This window comes from Macaca nemestrina, chromosome 15 (genome assembly GCF_043159975.1).
Source record: "Macaca nemestrina isolate mMacNem1 chromosome 15, mMacNem.hap1, whole genome shotgun sequence".
Taxonomy (NCBI): domain Eukaryota; kingdom Metazoa; phylum Chordata; class Mammalia; order Primates; family Cercopithecidae; genus Macaca; species Macaca nemestrina.
This window is the reverse complement of record NC_092139.1, coordinates 13,409,529-13,429,807: the sequence shown is the minus strand read 5'-3', so window position 1 is coordinate 13,429,807 and position 20,279 is coordinate 13,409,529. Positions and strand designations below refer to the sequence as shown.

The following is a 20,279-nucleotide window of genomic DNA, read 5'->3' as shown; positions in this document are numbered from 1 at the left end:
TTGCTTGAACCTGGGAGATGGAGGTTGCGGTGAGCTGATATCACAGCACTGCATTCTGGCCTCGGCAACAGAGCGAGATTCTGTCTCCAACAAAAAAAAAACTAGGCTGAGTAAGGACTGCTGCCTTCATGGGGTGGTGGCTAGACATGGTGGAAGACGATGGTATTTGTGGTTGCAATTTGAAACACGCTGTCTTCAAGCTTTGAACCTGGTGAGATAGAGACACAAAAAACAGCTGGTGAACAACAAACCAGCCTCACCCTGATAAAGCAGCCTAGAGGAAAGGCATGCCCCTGCCCACTGCAAGCTACAGTCAGGAAATTGGGAGTGGCCCTTCAAGGCACAGGGAGATGCCAGAATTAGACACATGACCACACCGGACAGCAAGGGTAGATGGGAAATGCATTTAGTATAATAGTTACATATTTTTATGGGTGCCTTCTTTATTTGCAAAATGGTGCTAATTTATTATTTTTATTTATTTTTAGACGGAGTCTAGCTCTGTCGCCCAGGCTGGAGTGCAGTGGCGCGATCTCAGCTCACTGTAAACTCCACCTCCTAGGTTCAAGCAATTCTCCTGCCTCAGCCTCCCAAGTAGCACGGTGACTCATGCCTGTAATCCCAGCACTCTGGGAGGCTGAGGCAGGTGGATTAATTTATTATTAATGGTAATGATTTTTAAGTTTCCTTTAAAGGACATTTATGTAAGTGAAAAGAAATCATAGTAAAGCTGATACCCAGATGTAGACTAAACCCTGAAGGCAGCCTAGATGACTTTCATTTGGCAAGCTCCGTAGGCAAGGCTGGGTCCCCAACACAGCCCTGTAGATCCTGTGGGAAGTACCACCAAATTTTTTAAGTGGATTTGTAAGGAGGAGAAACTGAGGCAGCAGTTGAAGTGGCTTTGCCAGGGCCACTAATTAAAGAGTTTCCGGCCAGCAGGGGATGGAGAAAGAACTCATCAGAGGCCTGTAGACTGTGCTGGGAAGAGGGGATCGTGCATCTTTGGGGCCTGGCTGTCTCTGTCCCACCCCAGTGCCTTTGGGCTCTCCCCAATTCCTTCCCTCTACTGCCTTTCTGGGGCAGCCTTTGGGAGAACAGCTCTGACCTGTCCTTTGCATCTTAGCAGGAATGAGTTTGATTTGAGGAGCAGATTCCTTCTCCCTGGGAAAGGCACAAAGTTTTCTTTCCAAGTGCAGGTTGAAATGTAGCTCCTGGTTAAGAAGCTCATGGCACCATCCAGCATGTGTGTGAGGAGTTTTGTGTTCGGAATGTTTTTAACCCTCTAAAATTATCCCAGAAGCTCCCAGACAATCCAGCAATGCAACAGTGTCCCTCCCCCACAGCCCAGGATGAATGACAGTGTGGGGAAGTGCACAGGATTCTATGCCCTGCTCTGTTACTGGCTGGCTATGTGACCTCGGGCAAATGACTGGGTATCTCTGAGCCTCCATTTCCTTGGTGCAAAAGCGCGGCAATAAAGCTAGCCTTTCAAGTGTGAGGTGAAGCTGCCACAACCAACACAAGGGCTGCAAGGAAGCCTGTCCCCATAGCATCTCAACAGGTACCCTCACACTCATCTTGAAAAATAAGGCGAGACTTATCTCCCTACCCACCCTGGAAAATGATGGGAGGTCAATGCTGTGGAGGAACAGCTCAGGCCCCCAAGTAAAAAAAAAAAAGAAAAAAAAAGGTGGGGCCTAAGGAAGTGGCCAGTTTCAGAGATGTATGCATAAGATGTATATTACAGGAGTGCCGCCATCCCTTGGTATCCAAGGCAGATTGGTTCCAGGACTCGCATGGATACCAAATCTGAGGATGCTCAATTTCCTGATATAAAATTTGCATATAACCTAAGCACATCCTCCTGAATAGTTTAAATCATCTCTAGATTACTTATAATACCTAATATAATGTAAATGCTATGTACATAGTTATACTGTATTGTTTTTTATTTGTATTATTTTTTATGGCTATATTTTTTTTTTCTATTTCCAAAAGTTAGTTGAAACCAACCAAATATTGGTTGGTTGAATCTGTAGTTGTAGAACCTGTGGATACGAAGGGCCAACTGTATATACAATGGCAAACATTTAGAAGCAATCTAGATGTTAAATCTTATGGGATTTGCTAAGTCACAGCACCGCCTTAGAGTGGAGCTGGCTTTATGTTGATTGCATGCTTGTGTTTACGGTGATTATTGGTTGACTGGTCAGCATTCACTCCCTCTTCCTCCTTCGTCTGGACACCCAGTTGTCTTTGGATTTCTTTCCCTTTCTGAGGTAGCCATGAGACGCAAGAGGAGCTGTCCCCATCCTCTGCTCCAAGGGTAGGCTCTACCTAGTCTAAGTCACGAATCAGCACACTTTTTTTTTTTCTTTTTGAGATGGGGGGTCTCACTTTGTCGCCCAGGCTGGAGTGGTGCAATCTCAGCTCACTGCAACTTCTGCCTCCTGAGTTCAAGTGATCCTTCCACCTCAGCCTCCTGAGGACCACAGGCATGAGCCACCACGCTGGGCTAAGTTTTTGTATTTTTGGTATAGACGGGGTTTTTCCCTGTTGCCCAGGCTGGTCTCCAACTCCTGAGCTCAAGCGATCCACCCACCTCAGCCTCCCAAAGTGCTGGGATCACAGCCATGAGCCACAGCACCCAGCCAGCACGCGTTTTATACAAAAGGCCAGATAGTAAATATTTTAGGCTTTGCGGGCCATGCAGTGTCTCTCACAACGAATCATCTGCTATTGAGGCAGACAAGCAGCCACTGGTTATATATAAAAATGATTCCAATAAAACTTTACTTACAAAATCAGGCTGTGGGCTGGATTTGGCCAGCAGGCAGGAGTTTGCCCACTCTAGTATAAGCCATTCATGATAACCCAATCCTGCATCAATAATTAGTTCAGAAGCCCAGTCTGAAGCCCACGGGCAGCAGGTGCAGCCCTGGGGAGAGTTATTGGTCCCGCAGATGAAGAAGAAGAGCAGGGAGGCAATGATAGGTCAGAAAAGGCTCCCAGAGTTGGTGGCATTTGAGCTGGGGCCTGCAGCTGAAGAGGCAGTTACAGGAAGAGCTTGTGGATGACGATCCCAGGCATGGGGAAGTGCAGATACAAAGATGGAATCAGGAGCCAGATGCGGTGACTCCCACCTGTAATCCCAGCACTTTGGGAGGCAGAGGTGGCAGGTGGATTACCTGAGGTCAGGAGTTTGAGATGAGCCCGGCCAACATGTTGAAGCCCCGTCTCTACTAAAAATACAAAAATTATCTGGGCGTGGTGGTACGCACCTGTAATTCCAGCTACTTGGGAGGCTAAGGCAAGAGAATTGCCTGAACCTAGGAGCTGGAGGTTGCAGTGAGCTGAGATCTCGCCACTGTACTCCAACCTGGATGACAGAATGAGACTATGTCTAAAAAAAAAAAAAAAAAAAAAAACACCAGAGATGGAATCAGGAAAACCTGGTGCCTAGGGCATGGTGAACAAGGGGTGGGGACGGAGGGTGGTGTGGATGGGAGAGTGATCATCAGGGCCTGTTCCCCCAGTAAGGAGCATTTGAGAAAGCCACTGGAGAAGTCAATCAAAGATTTTGAGAAGCAATCTTGTGACAGAGCCCTCAAGAACCATCACGAAAGTTACATAGCCGATGTTTTTCTTTTTTTCTTTTTCTTTTTCTTTTTTTTTTTTTTCTGAGACAAAGTCTCGCTCTGTCATCTAGGCTGGAGTGCAGTGGCAGGATCTTGGCTCACCACAACCTCTGCCTTCCTGGTTCAAGCAATTCTCATGCCTGGGCCTCCTGAATAGCTGGGATTACAGGCACACACCACCACACCTGGATAATTTTTTGTATTTTTTTGTAGAGATGGGGTTTTGCCATATTGGCCAGGCTGGTCTCGAACTCCTGGGCTCAAGTGGTTCACCCCCCTCTGCCTCCCAAAGTGCTGGGATTACAGGTGTGAGCCACCACCCCCATCCAAGAGCCAATGTTAATGGCAGTCATGGCTCGGCGGTTAACTGTCACTTTTGCACTTGGCTTGTTGGTGAGTCCTAATTTTTCTACAATGTTACATACGTTGAGTAAGAAAAATAAACATGTTTGTATCAGGATCAGATTTACGGGTGGGCAACTTGTGCAATTGCGCAGGACCTTGTGCTCAGAAGAACTTTGAACTTAGTTTCATACTCTGCTTTTGCTATCCTAAAATTCTTAATGATTTTGTCTTTGAATTTAGGTTTTATGAGTAGAGTCTGATGGGATAAGGGAGCATGGGCCTGAGCAGAGAAGACAGGCACAGGACACTGTTTTTTTTGTGTGTATTTTTTTGTTTTTGTTTTGTTTTTTTTCTTTTGATAGAGAGTATTGCTCTGTCTCCAGGCTGGAGGGCAGTGGCTTGATCTTGGCTCACTGCAATCTCCACCTTCCAGGTTCAAGCAATTCTCCTGCCTCAGCCTCCCAAGTAGCTGGGACTACAGGCACACGCCACCCCGCCCGGATAATTTTTGTATTTTTTTTTTTTTTGAGACGGAGTCTCGCTCTGTAGCCCAGGCTGGAGTGCAGTGGCCGGATCTCAGCTCACTGCAAGCTCCGCCTCCCGGGTTCACGCCATTCTCCGGCCTCAGCCTCCCGAGTAGCTGGGACCACAGGCGCCCGCCACCTCGCCCAGCTAGTTTTTTGTATTTCTTAGTAGAGACGGGGTTTCACCGTGTTATCCAGGATGGTCTCGATCTCCTGACGTCGTGATCCACCTGTCTCGGCCTCCCAAAGTGCTGGGATTACAGGCTTGAGCCACCGCGCCCGGCCAATTTTTGTATTTTTAGTAGAGACAGGGTTTCACCATGTTGGGCAGGATGGTCTCGATCTCTTGACCTTGTGATTCGCCCACCTCAGCCTCCCAAAGTGCTGGGATTACAGGCATGAGTCACCACGCCCAGCCCAGGATACTATTTTCACCGTGCCCCATGATTTCAGAGTTCTGTGTGAGTTTGGCGAGACTAAGAGCAAATACAAGGTGAACGTCCCATGTGTGACTGAGTAGGAAGAGATGCTGGCAGCTCTGAAAGCCGTGCTCTCTCTGAGAACCACTCACTTGCTGTCAAGGCAGAAAGAAACATGCATGGCCCAGGAATGCTTTCTTACATGTGGGACTTCCCTGTAGTGGTCAACCATTTATTACTACACGCAATGACTTGGAAGGAAGGGGAAAGACAGAGTGACCAGGGCTCCTTCTCCTTTCAACTCTTCTTTATTCATCAGTAAGCCGGAGGCAATGTAGGTATAAATGCGCATGTCTCAAGGAGTGAAATAAAAACAATGGAGAGGGTTTTGTGTGACGTTTCCACTACCCTGGCAAGAACAACATAGGTTCCTGTATGCAAGCTCCAAAACACAAATGCTGAAGCGTCAGTGATGCTGCTGATGGACTCCATGCTCATAGGCTTCTATTCGAAATGGGGATTGCATAATATAAAAATTCATGCTAGTAATTTAAAATATTTTAAATGTTTTTTTGCTTCAAACAATGATAAATAGCAAATTTTTAAAAGCACCGGAACTGCATCTCAAAAGAGGGCCCACAGAAGAAAGCAAAAAGAAAAACATTTACGTTAGTATTTTCAGTGGTGCTTTTTGTCCTGCTTTGCAAACAGGGGCCCTGCATTTTCCTTTCGCAGTGGGCCATGCAAGTTCCGGAGCGAGTCCTGTGTACTCTACAGAAAGAAACAAGAGATGCAATGAGCAGGAGCACAGAGCTGTGCTTGGCGAGGGCGGGGGTGACTCTGAGCCCAGGCCCTGCCTCCCACACCCACATTTGCAGAGAGAAAGGAGCTGTGAGATTTGTTTGCACTCAGTTTCAGTGAATCCAGTTGCCAGGCAGGCATCAGCAGTACCTTAGGCTCTATCACAATATTTCCTTTGGCTCCTGTCTTCACCTTGAAGGTGAAGTTGACGGGGGTTTGCATGGGGCTGCCCTGAGCTCACTCTCTTGGGTCACTCTGGAGGCGTGCAAGCACAAAGAAAGCTCATTTTTCTGCTCTCAAAAACAATCATGCCCTTTCCTTCTCTCATTTATTTTTTTACTTTGAGTCCAATTTAGAAAGGGCTGGGGGCCGTGACTCAGTCCTTCCTCTTGCTCCTTAAAGAGGCCGAGTTCAGGAGCACGAAGCCCAGCTAATCTCCAGGGGTGACATTTATGACCACAGGGGTGGAACGCATGGCTGGTTTTCCTGTTGGAACAGTCGGGAGCCATGGCGTGGGGCACCCTGCACCAGTTGGCCCTGGGGTGTTCCCTGCAGGGACAGCCCCCAAAGACTCCTCAGCTATGGAGCTGGAGGTGGGGAGTAGGGAGCTAGGGCAAGGGGTAGCCAGTGGCCTTTCCAGGGCCTGGGTCAGGGCTGGTGCTGACAGAACCTTCCAGGGTCTTCTAGTGCCCACGCCTGAGGACAAGGTGGAGTACCATGCCCTGGAGGGCAGCCTGGTGCCTGGTGGCCCTCAGTGATCAGGAAGGAAATGACAGAGGTAACCTTGCCACCTGCCCAGACCCGTAGTAGGATGATGTCACCCTCTGGTGACAGGTGGGGTGGGACTTGTGGAATTTACTGTCTCTAGTGTGGTCTTTCAGCAAATGAGCAGGATGTGTTGGGGGAGGAGCTTGGCTTTGGCACCACTTGAATGTGAGTTTAAACGCCAGCTCTGCCAGGGACCGTGGGTGACACATAGTGCCTCCTGTAACCTCAGTTTTCTGTCTCTGTAAAATGGACATAAATACTCTGAACAAGTAAATGGATAGAAGGCGCCCACTAGCCACCAGCATGGGAGCTGTGATGGGGGTGGTGATGTTGATGGTGACCCACTTGGGGCCAGGCATGTGCTTAGCATTGGAGACGCGAAAAGAAAGAAGCCTGGTCTGTGTCCTCTTGTCACTCAGGTCTCATCTTCAAATGTCCCCTCCCCAGAGGGGCTTCCTGGGTGGAATGATCTCGATGAGCCACTGTCTCACCTTACATGTTCCCTTCATAGCCTTCATGGTCTCCATGCGCCCAGTCATCTTTTTGCCCAGTGGACCCACCATGGGGTTAGAAGCTAGGTTCAATTCATTCATCTCCACGTCCCCACTGTCTGGCAGAGTTCCTAGCACAGAGTAGGCATTTGATCAATATTAAATTTCATTTATTGGTTTACTGAGTAGGGGCCATAAAAAGGTCATGGTTCCTGTCCTGGAGGGTTCGCTGTCTTGTGTTCACACCACAGCCTTGTCTGGGGAGCTGCATGTCAGGAAGCTGACACTGACATCTGATTGAGGAAGCCCTCTTCGAAATTAAGGGTCCATCCCAGCCTTTCCCATCAGTGGAAATGTACCATGTGCTTCCTTCAGCCACACTTAAGCAGGAAGTAAAATACATATGAAATTCAAAGCCACATAGAACAAATCTTGCACCGGAGTAGATCATGAGCTCTGAGACCCCGTGGGGGTGCAAGTGCTGGGGCTGCTACCTGCCAGCTGGGTGACATTGAGCAAGTTCTTTTAGCCTCTCAGGATCTCAGTTTCCTCATCTGTAAAGTGGGAATGATGGCAGCTCACATACCTCATGGGCTTGTAGTGAGGATCAAATGAGATGGCTCGCAGGGGTGAGTCCTGTGTTGGATCCAGCCGGTGTTCAATGGTGGGGAGTGATTGGGGGTGACTCCATTTCCGTTGCCTTGGTGAGAGCCTTGGTCATGTAGCTGCCGCCCCTGTTTGCAAATCCCACCTTCATCACTTACTCCATAGCTGGTGTTGGGCATGATACTTCACCAGCTAAACCTCAAGCCTCAGTTTCCCCATCTGTAAAATGGGGATGACACTGGGGCTTTCTGCAAGGTTTGTTGTGAGAATTAAAGGAGATGTTGAGCCTTATCTCTGCCCCCACCCCACCCCTCGTCCTGAGGCCGTCCCTAGTCTCAGCCTTAGAAGGCAAGGGTTGGGAAGCAGGGGCAGGGACCTGCAGGCTGGGGATGGAATCCCCTCTGACTTACCTTGCTGGTTGCAAGTGAAGACCTCTGTGAGTCCTCTGCTTACATGGGTGAGTCACCTTGGGCACAGAGACAGCCTGCGACTGGGTTTGGTTTTGTGGGGGTTTTTTTTGTTTGGTTTTTGGGTGTTTTTTTTGTTTTGTTTTGTTTTTTTTGAGACAGGGTCTCGCTTTCTTGCTCTGTCACACAGGCTGGTGTATAGTGGTATGATCACGGCTCACTGCAACCTCCACCTCCTGAGCTCAAGCAAACCTCCAGCCTCAGCTTCCTGAGTAGCTGGGACTACAGGCGTATGCCACCATGCCTAGCTAATTTTTTTGATTTTTTAAAATAGAGATGAGATCTTGCTATGTTGCCCAGGCTGGTCTTGAACTCCTGAGTTAAAGTGATCCTTCGGCTTCAGCCTCCCAAAGTATTGGGATTACAGGTATGAGCCATCACGCCCGGGCTGCAACTGGGCTTGTATTAGAGAATCACAGCTGCCCTGGCAGCCCACAACAGTGAGTGAGGCTCCTGTTCCCCCATCAGCCAGTGACATCCCTCCCAGAGTGTGAGCAACCAGGGAGGAAAACTCCCCATCCAGCTGCCTGGCTTTTTTCTGCAGGGGCAAGGGTGAAAGGTGGGGTGATGCGGACACTGCCTGAACTCCAAGGGGAGGGTGGCATATTAAAGGGACAGTCGGGATGTCAAAACCCTCCATGGCTCCTCACCTCCTTGGAGGAATACCCAAAGAAATGCCGCATGGTCACAAGCCCAACAGGATCCTGCCTCATGGCCTGCCTAACCTCATCCCCTCCTGCTATCTGCCTCCCTGAGCAATCCTCGAGCAAACCTGGCACATTCGCACCTGGGGCTTTGTGCTTGCTGGTGCCTCTGCCCAGAATAGTTCTCCTAGGTGTGCATATGGTTCCTTCTTTTCTCTCGTTCAGCATCTGCTCACTGACACCCCACTTCACTAACCCCTGCTCTTTCCCTAAGTGCTTTATCCTTTTTAGCACCCATCATGACCTAACTTGTATTTATTTGTCTCCCTGTAGAAAGTCAGCTCCGGCAGATCAGGGATTTTTGTCTCTTGTTTGCTGCTGTCTCCCCTGCTCCTAGAATGTTACCTGGCACATAAATATTTACTGAATGGATGGATGGATGGATGGATGGATGGATGGATGGATGGATGGATGGATGGATGGATGGATAGATAGATAGATAGATAGATAGATAGATAGATAGATGGATGATGGGTGGGTAGATAGATGGGTGGATGAACTGGTGGATAAATGGATGGATGGATGGATGGATGGATGGATGGATGGATAGATGGATAAATAGGTGGGTGGGTGGATGAATAGACAGGTGGGTGAATGAGTGGCTGGGTGGGTGGATAGGTGGGTGGATGGATGGATGGGTTGATGGTAGATGGATGGGTGGATGGGGTGATGGGTGGATGGATGGGTGGGTGGATGGGTGGATGGATGGATGGGTGGATGGATGGATGGGTTGTTGGGTGGATGGGTAGGCAGATGGATGAATAGGTAGGCAGATGGATGAATAGGTAGGCACATGGATGGGTGGGTGGATGGATGGGTGGATAAGTAGATGGGTGGACAGGTGGAATGGTGGATGGATGGATGGGTGGGTGGGTGGATGAATGGTGAGTGGATGGATAAATAGATGGATGACATATGATGGGGTGACTAAACAAGTTGAGACCCACTGATAGCAGTTGACATCTGAAAGAAAAATTTCAGCTGGTTCTATGGTCTTTGGAGCAGCTGTGTAACACTGCATACTGACTACTTGGCCCTAAGAACCTCAGTTTCTTCATCTGTGAAATGGGAATCATGAGCTTGGTCATGTGATAGCATTCATTGACCTCTCAGCATAGTTAGGGCCTGGACCTTAGTGACACTCAGGAAATATTGTTTGTTGCTATGATTTTACTTCTGGAGTCTGTCTAGAAAGGAAGATGGGAAGGAAAGAGCCACGGCAGTTCACATTCAGCTTCTTGGGAAATACAGGAGCCCAACCTGCCGAGTATGTAGAATGAGGGCAGAGAGGAAAACACAGGCTTTGGAGTCAGGCCTGGGGCAGAACCAACTCTTCCACTTCCTAGCTGTGGTTTGGGGCATGTTGCAGGACTCTGCTAAACCTCTGTTTCCTCATGTGTGGCTGGGGATGATACAGAACTTCCTGCATATGGCCGATTCCAGGATTAAACAAGGAGTCTCCATGTGGGCCTGGCACATAGAGGCACTCAGCACTTAGCATCCTCCATGTGCACCAGGATTTCAACACACACCTCAAATCTCCTGCTTTTTAAATGTCAATGTGTCAGAGACCACTGACACATTCTCCCCCAAATTGATTAGCTCCTTCTTCCTTGGCAATGGTACCTCTGAGTTTGAGCTGGGCTGCAGCCACCCTGAATAAGCTACGTCTCCAGCAACTACATGTGGCCAAGTGATCAGCTTGGGCCAATAAACTGTGAGCAGATGTGGGCAATGGCCAGGCTGGACCGTGAGAAGGAGGGTCACACCCTCCCCTCTTCTCTTCTTGCCAGTTGAATCCAGACATGGCTGACCTGATGGTGAAGGCACTGTGGACCTTCTGGTAGGAAACATTCTGGAAGGAAGAAGAGCAACAAGAGGAAGGGAGCCTGGGTCCCCACCCACAGAGCCGTATATCCACCTGCTTATCCTGGAATTGCTCTGGGGGAGAACTACAAACTTATCTCTCTGCTGTTGTTTGGGGTCTCCAGATCAGCAGCTAAAGCTGTACCCTACATACCTGTGACAACTACTTCACGTTGTGAAGCAATTGTGCAGAATAACACCTCGTAAACACATCCATGGGCTGGGCATGACTTGTGGGACCATGTGTTTGCCATCTCTGCTTAAATTCAGAAACCTAACCCGGGAGGAGGGGGCAAGAAATAAACCTGTTTTGTTAGGAGAGCATCGCTCTATAACTGTAATAATAATGAAAAGGGGCTGGGCGCAGTGGCTCCCAGCACTCTGGGCGGCTGAGGTGGGCAGACTGCTTGAGCTCAGGAGTTGGAGACCAGCCTGGCCAACATGGCAAAACCCCATCTCTACTAAAATACAAAAATTAGCTGGGCATGGTGGCGGGCACCTATAATCCCAGCTACTCAGGAGGCTGAGACACAAGAATTGCTTGAACCTGGGAAGCAGAGGTTGCAGTGAGCCGAGATCACACCACTACCCTCCAGCCTGAGCAAGAGTGAGACTCTGTCTCAAAAATTGAAAAATAAAAAATAATAATGAAAAGGCTCAGTTATCTATGGCAAGCTTGCTCTACCAAGACTATGCTGTTCCCTTTCTCTGCATTGTCTGCTTGAATCCTCAAACCATCCTACAAGAGAGGTCCTTTCAGAGGTACAAGGGTTTGAGACATTAAGTACAGACCAAGACAGACTCCACCCAGGACCAGCAGGTGGTCATAGGAACCTCTGACATGAGCTATTCCAATCCCCTCACCCAAGTTAGAGACGAGGCTGGGGCCAGGATAGAGAAGGACAGCTCCTGCCCCTGGACAGCCAGCCAGGTAGCAGCCTGGGGTCTCAGGAGAAGCATCACTGCAGGTAGAGAAGCAGAAAGAACAAACTTGCAAGGGAGCAGGGGATCCCCTGGCTCGTGGAGTGGGGGTCAGAACTTGCTCCAACTCTTTTTAAAGTGGCCTCTATAGAGGAGATGCCCAAAGGGTTCCCAGGGTGTGATGAGATGGGGTGGGGCGCCTTGCAGATTTGGCTGTGATGCCCGCCCCAGAGGTGTCCTGAGCTTGGATGCTCTCAGGAATCGCCCTCTTCCCATCACCCTGCCGTCAGCACCCCTGACTCAGACTTCTGTCATCACAGGAAAGCTGTTTTCCCAAAGCAAGGAGGTCTGTGGTGTGCTTATGGCTAGCCACAAATGAGGGGTCACTGAGCCACCAAACTGCAGTAGAGCAAAGGCTATTTTTAACCAGGAGAGGGAGAGTTAGGGGGTTAGAAGGATATCCTGACAAGTCAAAAAATAAGGCATCACTTCCCAGGTTGACTCAGAGGGCCAGGCTTGTACCTCTCAGTCTCCTCTTGAACCTTGTATGTTTTTTGCAGAAGAGTAATGTGTAGGAACATCTCCTGGCTCTGCCACTTACTCACTGTGTGACCTTGGATGATTTATGTAAACTCTCTGAGCCTTAACTTTCTCGTCTGTAAAATGGAAGTGATAGGAGTAATGCCCTGGCGGGACTGTAAGGACTGAGATCATAGCAGTCAAGCCCCCAGCGTGAATGGAATGCTCTGTTGATGAGCACATCTTTAACCAGTGTCTGAGCTTCCTACTGCTGCTGTAATGAATCACCTCAAAATGAATGGCCTAAAACAATGCAGACTCAGGATCTTACAGCTCTACAGGTCAGAAGTCCTAGAGTCAAGGTGTGGCAGGCCTGTTCCTCCTGGAGGCTCCAGGGCACAATCTGTTTCCTGCTTTTCTAGCTTCTAGAGGCTGGCCACATTTCTTGGATCCTGGCCCCTTCTTCCTCCTTCCAAGCCAGCCAGCAGCACATCATCTTCTTATCTCTCTCTCTCTGTGTCTCTCTCTCTCTCTCACGCACATATGCACACAAACACACACACACACACTAATCTCTGTGTCTTTCTCTTACACACACACTAATCTCTCTTACACACACACACACACACACACACACACTTCTGCTTCCATGATCACATCATCCATCTCCTTCTCTGACACTGATACTCCTGTCTCCCTCTTCTAAGAACCCTTGTGATTCCACTGAACCCACCCAGATAATCCAGGATAATCCTTCTCTCTCAGAATCCATCACTTAGCCACATCTGCAAAGTCCTTTTGTCATGTAGAGAACCATATTTACAGGCTCTGGGGATCTGAATATGGACATCTTTGGGAGCCATTATACCACCTTTCCACTGGTGATTTGGAAGATGGAATAATGATATTTAAAAATGGCCTGGACGGGTGCAGTAGCTCACACCTGTAATCTCAGCACTTTGGGAAGCCAAGATGGGCAGATCACTTGAGGTCAGCAGTTCGAGACCAGCCTGGCCAACATGGTGAAACCCCATCTTGACTAAAAATACAAAAATTAGCCAGACATGGTGGTGCATGCCTGTAATCCCAGCTACTTGGGAGGCTGAGGCAGGAGAATCACTTTAACCGGGGAGGTGAAGGTTGCAGTGTACTGAGATCACACCACTGCCCTCCAGCCTGGGTGACAGAGTACGACTCCGTCTCCAAAAAAAAAAAAAAAAAAAGGCCTTGACGTCTTAGGGTGTCCGTTTGGGTCTTCTTTGTTTTAAGATCCATGCAGCAAAGGCCCAAATAACAGTGGCTACAACAAGATTCAATCTCAATCCCTCTCAATCTCTCTCTCTCTCTCTCTCTCTCTCAAGACTGGGCTGAAGTGGCTGCTCTGGTCCACACAGTCTGTAGGCCTGAGGTGTCCATCACGTAGGTTCCTACTCCCTCTACCCTGATGCTCCACCATCCCCAGGGTGTTCAGAGCACGTCCTCCACCTCTGCAGCCTGGCCAAGGGAAAGGTGACAGGCATAGCACACTCCCTTCCCTCTACAGTCACACCCAAGTGTCCTTCACTTCTGCCACCATCCCATTGGCCAGAACTCAGTCATATGGGCACACCCAGAGGCCATGGAGGCTGGGAAATGTGGCTATTCCAGGTGGCCACGTGCCCAGGAGCAATGGGAGTTCCGCTTCTGAAAGGGAGGGGGAGAATTTGTGTTGGGGACAAGTAGCAATCTCTGCCACGGGGCTGCTAGAGAGAGAACCAAGGTCTCCACCACAGACATGGGGCTGGTGGGGGAGAGTAAGCAGCTCCTCCCAGGGATGGATACTCCAGGGTAAAAATGCCCATCACACACATAGCTGGTGGCTTACCCAAGATCAATTTTTCTTCTTCCTTTCTAAAAGAAACCCTAGCTTGTTCAAGGTGACAGAACGCTCGGCTAAGAAGCTCAATCTCCCAGTCTCCTATGACATCATGGATATGAGAAGTCTGCTGGGGGGTTAGCCTTTGGATTCCTGGTGTGTGCCTTCACCCCACCCCACTTGCTTCCTCTCCCCACCAGAAGCTCAGGAGTGAGACCACAGGGGCAGCAGCCATTTTTCAAGTCCTACCAGGGGACAACTAGGAAGAGCTCAAGTGCTTAATGATGTCTCTGAGCCACCCTACCATTGGTGATTGTCTAGCCTTAGACTTCTTTCTACCCAAGGAAAAGTAACCTCTTGTTTGTGTAATCCCCTTTGCTTTGACAATTTGGTGTCTCCCTGGCCTACCTGTATGCTGTCTGCCCTTGTTCCCTATAGCAGCGGTCCCCAGAATTTTTGGCACCAGGGACCAGTTTCATGGAAGACAGTTTGTCTATGGACTGGGGTGGAACAGGGATAGTTTCAGGATGAAACTGTTCCACCTCAGATCATCAGGCATTAGATTCTCATAAGGAGCACACAGCCTAGATCCCTCAAATGCAAAGTTCACAGTAGGGTTTGCTCTCCTATGAGAATCTAATGCAGCTGCTGATTTGACAGGAGGCAGAGCTCAGGTGGTAATGCTTGCTCACCTGCCACTCACCTCCTGCTGTGCGGCCAGGTTCCTAACAGGCCACAGAGCAGTACCAGTACCAGTCCATGGCCCAGGGGCTGGGAACCGCTGTCCTATAGGGAACTTTGCTGGTCAGTGTTCCTGTCCATGTGTACACAGCCCATGGTGTGTCCTGCCATTTCAGGGAGAGTCCCACTGGGGAACAGGACCATATAGGGTTGTCCAGGAAGCCCATGTCACTTACAGAAATGAACCAACTTGGTCCTTTATTTGTAAATGTGAAACCACATTCAGGGCATCATAAGACATCTACAGAAAACAAATGTCACAAAAAGGGAAGACTCAAAGTAAATAAACTGAATACTTCATACTGGAATGGTACGAGATATTTCCAGGGAAAGATTTTTTTTTAAGTTTTCATTCTAGTTTGTATCTTGAGGAACATTTGAGAGACTGTCACATCAACAAAACGAGAGTAGATTATTGTGAAAATTGAACAATTGGAGAACAAGAAATGTTCTTGACAATGCAAAATATAATTACATTTGAGAATTTCGGTGAATGAAAAATGAAATAGACATGGCTGATGATAAAGTTAGTAATATGGAAGACATAATTGAAGAAATCTCCTAGAATGTAGGATGACTAGACAAAACTAGAAATTAGAAAAGTTGAGATAGAAGAGGATAAATCTAGAAGGTCCAGCCTCTGTAAATGAGCATTTCAAAAGAAGAGAATAGAAAGATTGGAGGAGGAAGAAATAGTAAAAGGAAGGAGAACATTTTATTGCACATCTTGACTTGAGTCTTCAGTTTACATAGTTCCATCTGGTGCCAATTGCAATGCATACTTACAAACATCAGAGAATTTTAAAAGTTTAAGAATAAAGACTACAGGCTTTTGGAAATAATAATTTTAAAAGTGGTCAATTACAAAAGATTGAAAATCATATTAACATCAGATTTGTTGTCTATTTGGATGCCAGAAGGTGATAAAGATACGTCTTCTGTGTTCTGAGGGTAAAGGACTTTCAGCTGGGATTATTAATATAGATAAGCAAAGATGCTCTTAGATATTTAAGATTTTGAAAATTTGCAAATCATATATTCTATGTGAAAAAATTACCCAAAGATATATGGCCATCTTTTCAAAAGAAATCTAAGAAAGACAATGGCATAAAGTTTTTTTTTGAGGCAGAGTCTCGCTCTGTCGCCCAGGCTGGAGTGCAGTGGCGCAATTTCGGCTCACTGCAAGCTCCGCCTCCCAAGTTCACACCATTCTCCTGCCTCAGCCTCCCGAGTAGCTGGGACTACAGGTACCCGCCACCACGCCCGGCTAAGTTTTTGTATTTTTAGTAGAGACAGGGTTTCACCATGTTAGCCAGGATGGTCTCCATCTCCTGACCTTGTGATCCGCCTGCCTCGGCCTCCCAAAGCGCTAGGATTACAGGCATGATCCACCGCGCCTGGCAGCATAAAGATTTTTTAAAAGTGGCAGTTGGCAATTATACTGAAGAGGCAAGGGATACTAGAAAGGCACTTAAAGAGTTATCTATGAAATCTGACACTTGGAAAATTCTCCTTTGTGCTGTAACGGTTCCGCGACTCGAGATCACATTTTCTTCTCCATGAGTCTATTCATATTTAGTTCCTTGGTGAATACTGTTCTAAACTTTAGAACAGAATAATGAGAAATGGTAGCTAACAGTTATTGATACCACATATCAGGTACTGTTCCAAGCACTCAACATGAATTAACATTAAATGTTTTGATTCTTCATCTTCCTGACAACTTTATGAAGCAGTTACTATCATTATCTGCATTTTTACTCATGAGAAAACTGGAACACACAGAGGTTAAGTAACTTGCCCAAAGTTATACAGCAAGTAAGTGGCAGAGGTGGGAATTGAATTCAGACTAACCTCAGGGTCCATGATTTAAAATTGTATAACTAACGTGGATGGGAGAGGAGGAAGAACACACAAAGGTCAGAATAATAGCACTAATTTCCTTATCTTTCAATGGAAGGAATCATTCAATACCATCTAAAACTGATAAATCAAGAAGTAGAAGTAGACATATTATTAAAGGTAGATTTTGCCATCAGAAAACTAGAAAAGCCAAAATCAAGAATGAATACCACTGAAAAACGGGCTTGGGAGTAGTCTGGCAGAAGAAAACTTCGTTATGCTTCTCTTTAATATTGAAAAAAAGTTTCACCCTGTGTATGTATTATCGCTATCATTTTAGAAACCAGTTCAATTTTCAAAAAAGATTTGATCCTGTAAGTTTAGTGAGTCACCTTGACAATCCTGAGTGGAAGGTGAGAACACTGGCGTAAGAGTTGTGGTGAAGTGTGGTACCCACCTATAATTTCCCGCTTGGCCTGCCCATCTTTGTCCAGGCAAGTCTCCCTCCATTCCCAGGAAAAGTCTGACTGGCAAAGAGACTTCCAAGTTCAGAGCCTGGGGAGACACAGCCTTCCGAAAGGAAGCCCTAAGATTCCCGGGCCATGACTGTGTTTGCCTTTCTCCTCCCAGAGGGTGAGGGTGACGGATCCTGGGGCCCTGGGAATATTGGGAGGAAGGATTCCAGACATTGGAAATAGAGTTGCCAACAGGGGTACTCTGGGCATGCATAAAGCCCAAGTCTAGGCCTGGCAATGTCCTCCACGTCCCCAGAAGACATCGTGGGGGTCAAATTGCTCCAGCTTTGGGGTCTTTTTCAAGCTCACTCATTGACTCTTCCCAGGGCCTGCAATCCTTCGGCCTCCTGCCACCCCTCCCCACCCACCAGTGTTGGTTTTCGCCTTGGCTGCAGGCCTCTGGGGTTCCAGGGCCCTGGACTCCATCCCTGTGATTCTCACAGTGAGTCATGGTGGCTCTGCTATGCCGTCCTCGCTATCTCGGGGAACCGGAGATCCCCCTTAATTCCCTCCAGCTGTGTCTCCACAGGGCTGAGGTCATCCATTCTGGCTCAAGAGGAAAGCAGAGAGTTTGTTGTGTCTTTGTTTCATTCAAATGGTTTGGACGGTGACTCACTCCATGTCTTCTCTCTTTTCTTTTTAAACCAGGGCACCGTCTGGGAGTCGTTTTTGATTAGAAGTTGACCTCAGAAATATGCTCACATCATTTTGAAAGCATCTTCCAGCACCACAGAAATCAACTCAGATGGAGAAAGGACACTGAGTGGATGGGGGCCAGGATGGGGCGTGGACGCTCTGCCTCTGCCGGGGACAAGGCCTTCCCACAGGCTCCCCGGGGTGTTGCCAGCCTGAGTCAGAGGTAAGAGGCCGGCCCTGTCACGCCCCCATACACTTATGTATTGACCTGGGGCCAGCACTGGGGATGGCGACGACCATCATCATCACCATCGTCATCGTCAACACTAGCTAGTATTATCAAGTGCTTATTCCAACCCACATGGTTTCTAAGGGAGTCACATGAAGTGACCTCACATCATTCTCACAGCATCCTGCCAGGCAGGTACCATTGGCGTTTGCCATCTGAGTAGTGTCACCATCTGAGGTCCTGCTCAGGAGCTGGGCATGTCGGTGCGTAAGGTCATGCCCTTGACCCACTTGGTGCAGGACCCTCCAGTGGGTGGAGTCACAGGTCTCATTATGAATGTGAAGCTCCCAAGGCAAGGTCTGCCCAGCCCTGAGGCAGCAGGTATGACCCTGGTGAGGTGGGAGAGGGAGGTCAGAGGTTGTAAGCTGGATGTGAGTCAGGTCAGAGGTTCAGTGGTATCTGGGACGTGGCTCCAGGAGGTGGACTGTTGGCTGCACAAGGATGGAGGGTGACAGAAAGTTGTGCTTTACTGAGGGTTTTGCTATCTGTTTTGTTTTGTTTTGTTTTTCTACTGTGTGCCTGGAAGCATGCAGACAGGCACAACCTGTCCATTTCCCCGGGAAGCATGCAGACAGGCATGACACGTCCATTTCCCCTGCAGGCTACTGGAAGAGATAAGGCTGGGAGGCGGGTCACACTTTCCACCTTGAGATAGACACAGAGAACCCAAGCAGAAGAATCCAACCAGGGGATTAGGGAAAGCTCCCTGGGGGTTTACTGGCTTTGGAGCTGGGGGAGGTGGGATAGACCTCTACACAGAGAAGACCAGGCAGCTGTGTGCGGGGGAAGAAGTTGCTCCACTTGGCAAGTGCACAGCTGTGGGAAGGGGACTCCAGGAAACAAAATCCAAATGGTAGGCTCATGGTGAAGACAGATGCGGTGTCTCATGCCTCTGAATGGGTGTTGGGCAGATGCTCTGCAAGGCAGGAAGAGCCAAGCTGGCCACTGTTCCAGCAAAAGCAGCTCATTGGCCAGGTGCGGTGGCTCACACCTGTAATTCCAGTGCTTTGGGAGGCTGGGGCGGGTGGATCACTTGAGGTCAGGAGTTTGAGATCAGCCTGGCCAACATGATGAAACCCTGTCTCTACTGAAAATACAAAAATTAGCCAGCCATGGTGGCATACCCCTGTAGTCCCAGCTATTCGGGAGGCTGAGGCAGGAGAATCACTTGAACCTGGGAGGCAGAGGTTGCAATGAGCCAAGATCGTGCCACTGCATTCCTGCCCGGGCTACAGAGTGCGACTCTAAGCAGCTCATCGAATGGAGCCTTGCAGCACTGCCATCTTGGAAGCCCCTTTGCAGGTTGCATGAATGTTGCTCAAGCATCTGTGCTTGGTCAATGTATTCCTTTTCTGGGGCTGCCATGACAGATTACCACACACTGGATGGCCCAAAGCAATCCTTTCACAGCTCTGGGAGCCAAAAGTCCAAAATCCATGTATCAACAGGGCTGCGCTCCCTCTGAAAGCTCCACAGGGGAATCTTGGCCGGCTTCTTCCAGCTTCTGATGGCTCCAGGGGTTCTTAGCTTGTGACAGTAGAATTCCAGCCTCTGTCTCCATCTTCTCCTGAACGTCTCCTCCATGTCTGTGATCTCTTTTCTTCTTTAAAGACACTTGCCGTTAGGTTTAGGGCCCACCCAGATCATCCAGGATGATTTTACCTTGAGATCATTAACTTAATTCCATCCACAAAGACCCTTTTTCCAAATAAGATTACTTTTTTTTTTTTTTTTTTTTTTACTGGATTTGTCTTTTGTGGGGCAGGGGTTGGAAGGAGTCATCACCATTCAACACCCTCTAGTCTATGAGGTCTATTCCCTGCCCTGCAACTAAGTGGGAGTTCCTGGAGAATAGCAGTTGTGTGTTCATTCCTTCCTTCCTTCATTCCTTCATTCTTATGTCCCACAAATATTGATGCAACACCTACCATGTTCCAGACACACTGCAAGGCCCTGGGGATACAGCCGCAATCCCAGCAGATCTGATGTCTGCTCTCACGGAACTGACTTTGCACTGGGGGAGGCCAACTCCACGAACACAGAAACTGGATGACACATTGGAGGGAGAGCTGTAAAGGAGCAAGCAGAGAGCAAGAACAACAGTGTTGCCATGGGGCGGGTAGAAACGCTGTAGCCGGGGAGGGCCTCTCCGAAGGTATAACAGATAAGCCGAGCCCTGGATGTTGAGAAGGACCAGCCTCAGGAGCAGGGCCCCTCTGCGGCAATGCCTAGTACAGAGACTTAGAGAAGACATGGGCACGTGCACCAGGCATCCCATGGCAGGGCTACCGGAGTTCCATATGTATGTGGAGAGGTCCTGCAGGACCTG

At 48.5% G+C, this 20,279-nt stretch overlaps 1 long non-coding RNA gene across 1 annotated transcript in view; it reads left to right on the top strand.

The window, feature by feature from the left end:
* The first annotated feature begins 17,687 nt into the window (after positions 1 to 17,687).
* Positions 17,688 to 20,279, top strand: part of LOC139358429 (uncharacterized) — a 41,948-nt gene continuing 39,356 nt past the window's right edge. Inside the window, exon 1 of the long non-coding RNA XR_011613251.1 lies at positions 17,688 to 17,884. This is a non-coding gene — a long non-coding RNA (uncharacterized lncRNA). The remainder of the gene's footprint in view (positions 17,885 to 20,279) is intronic.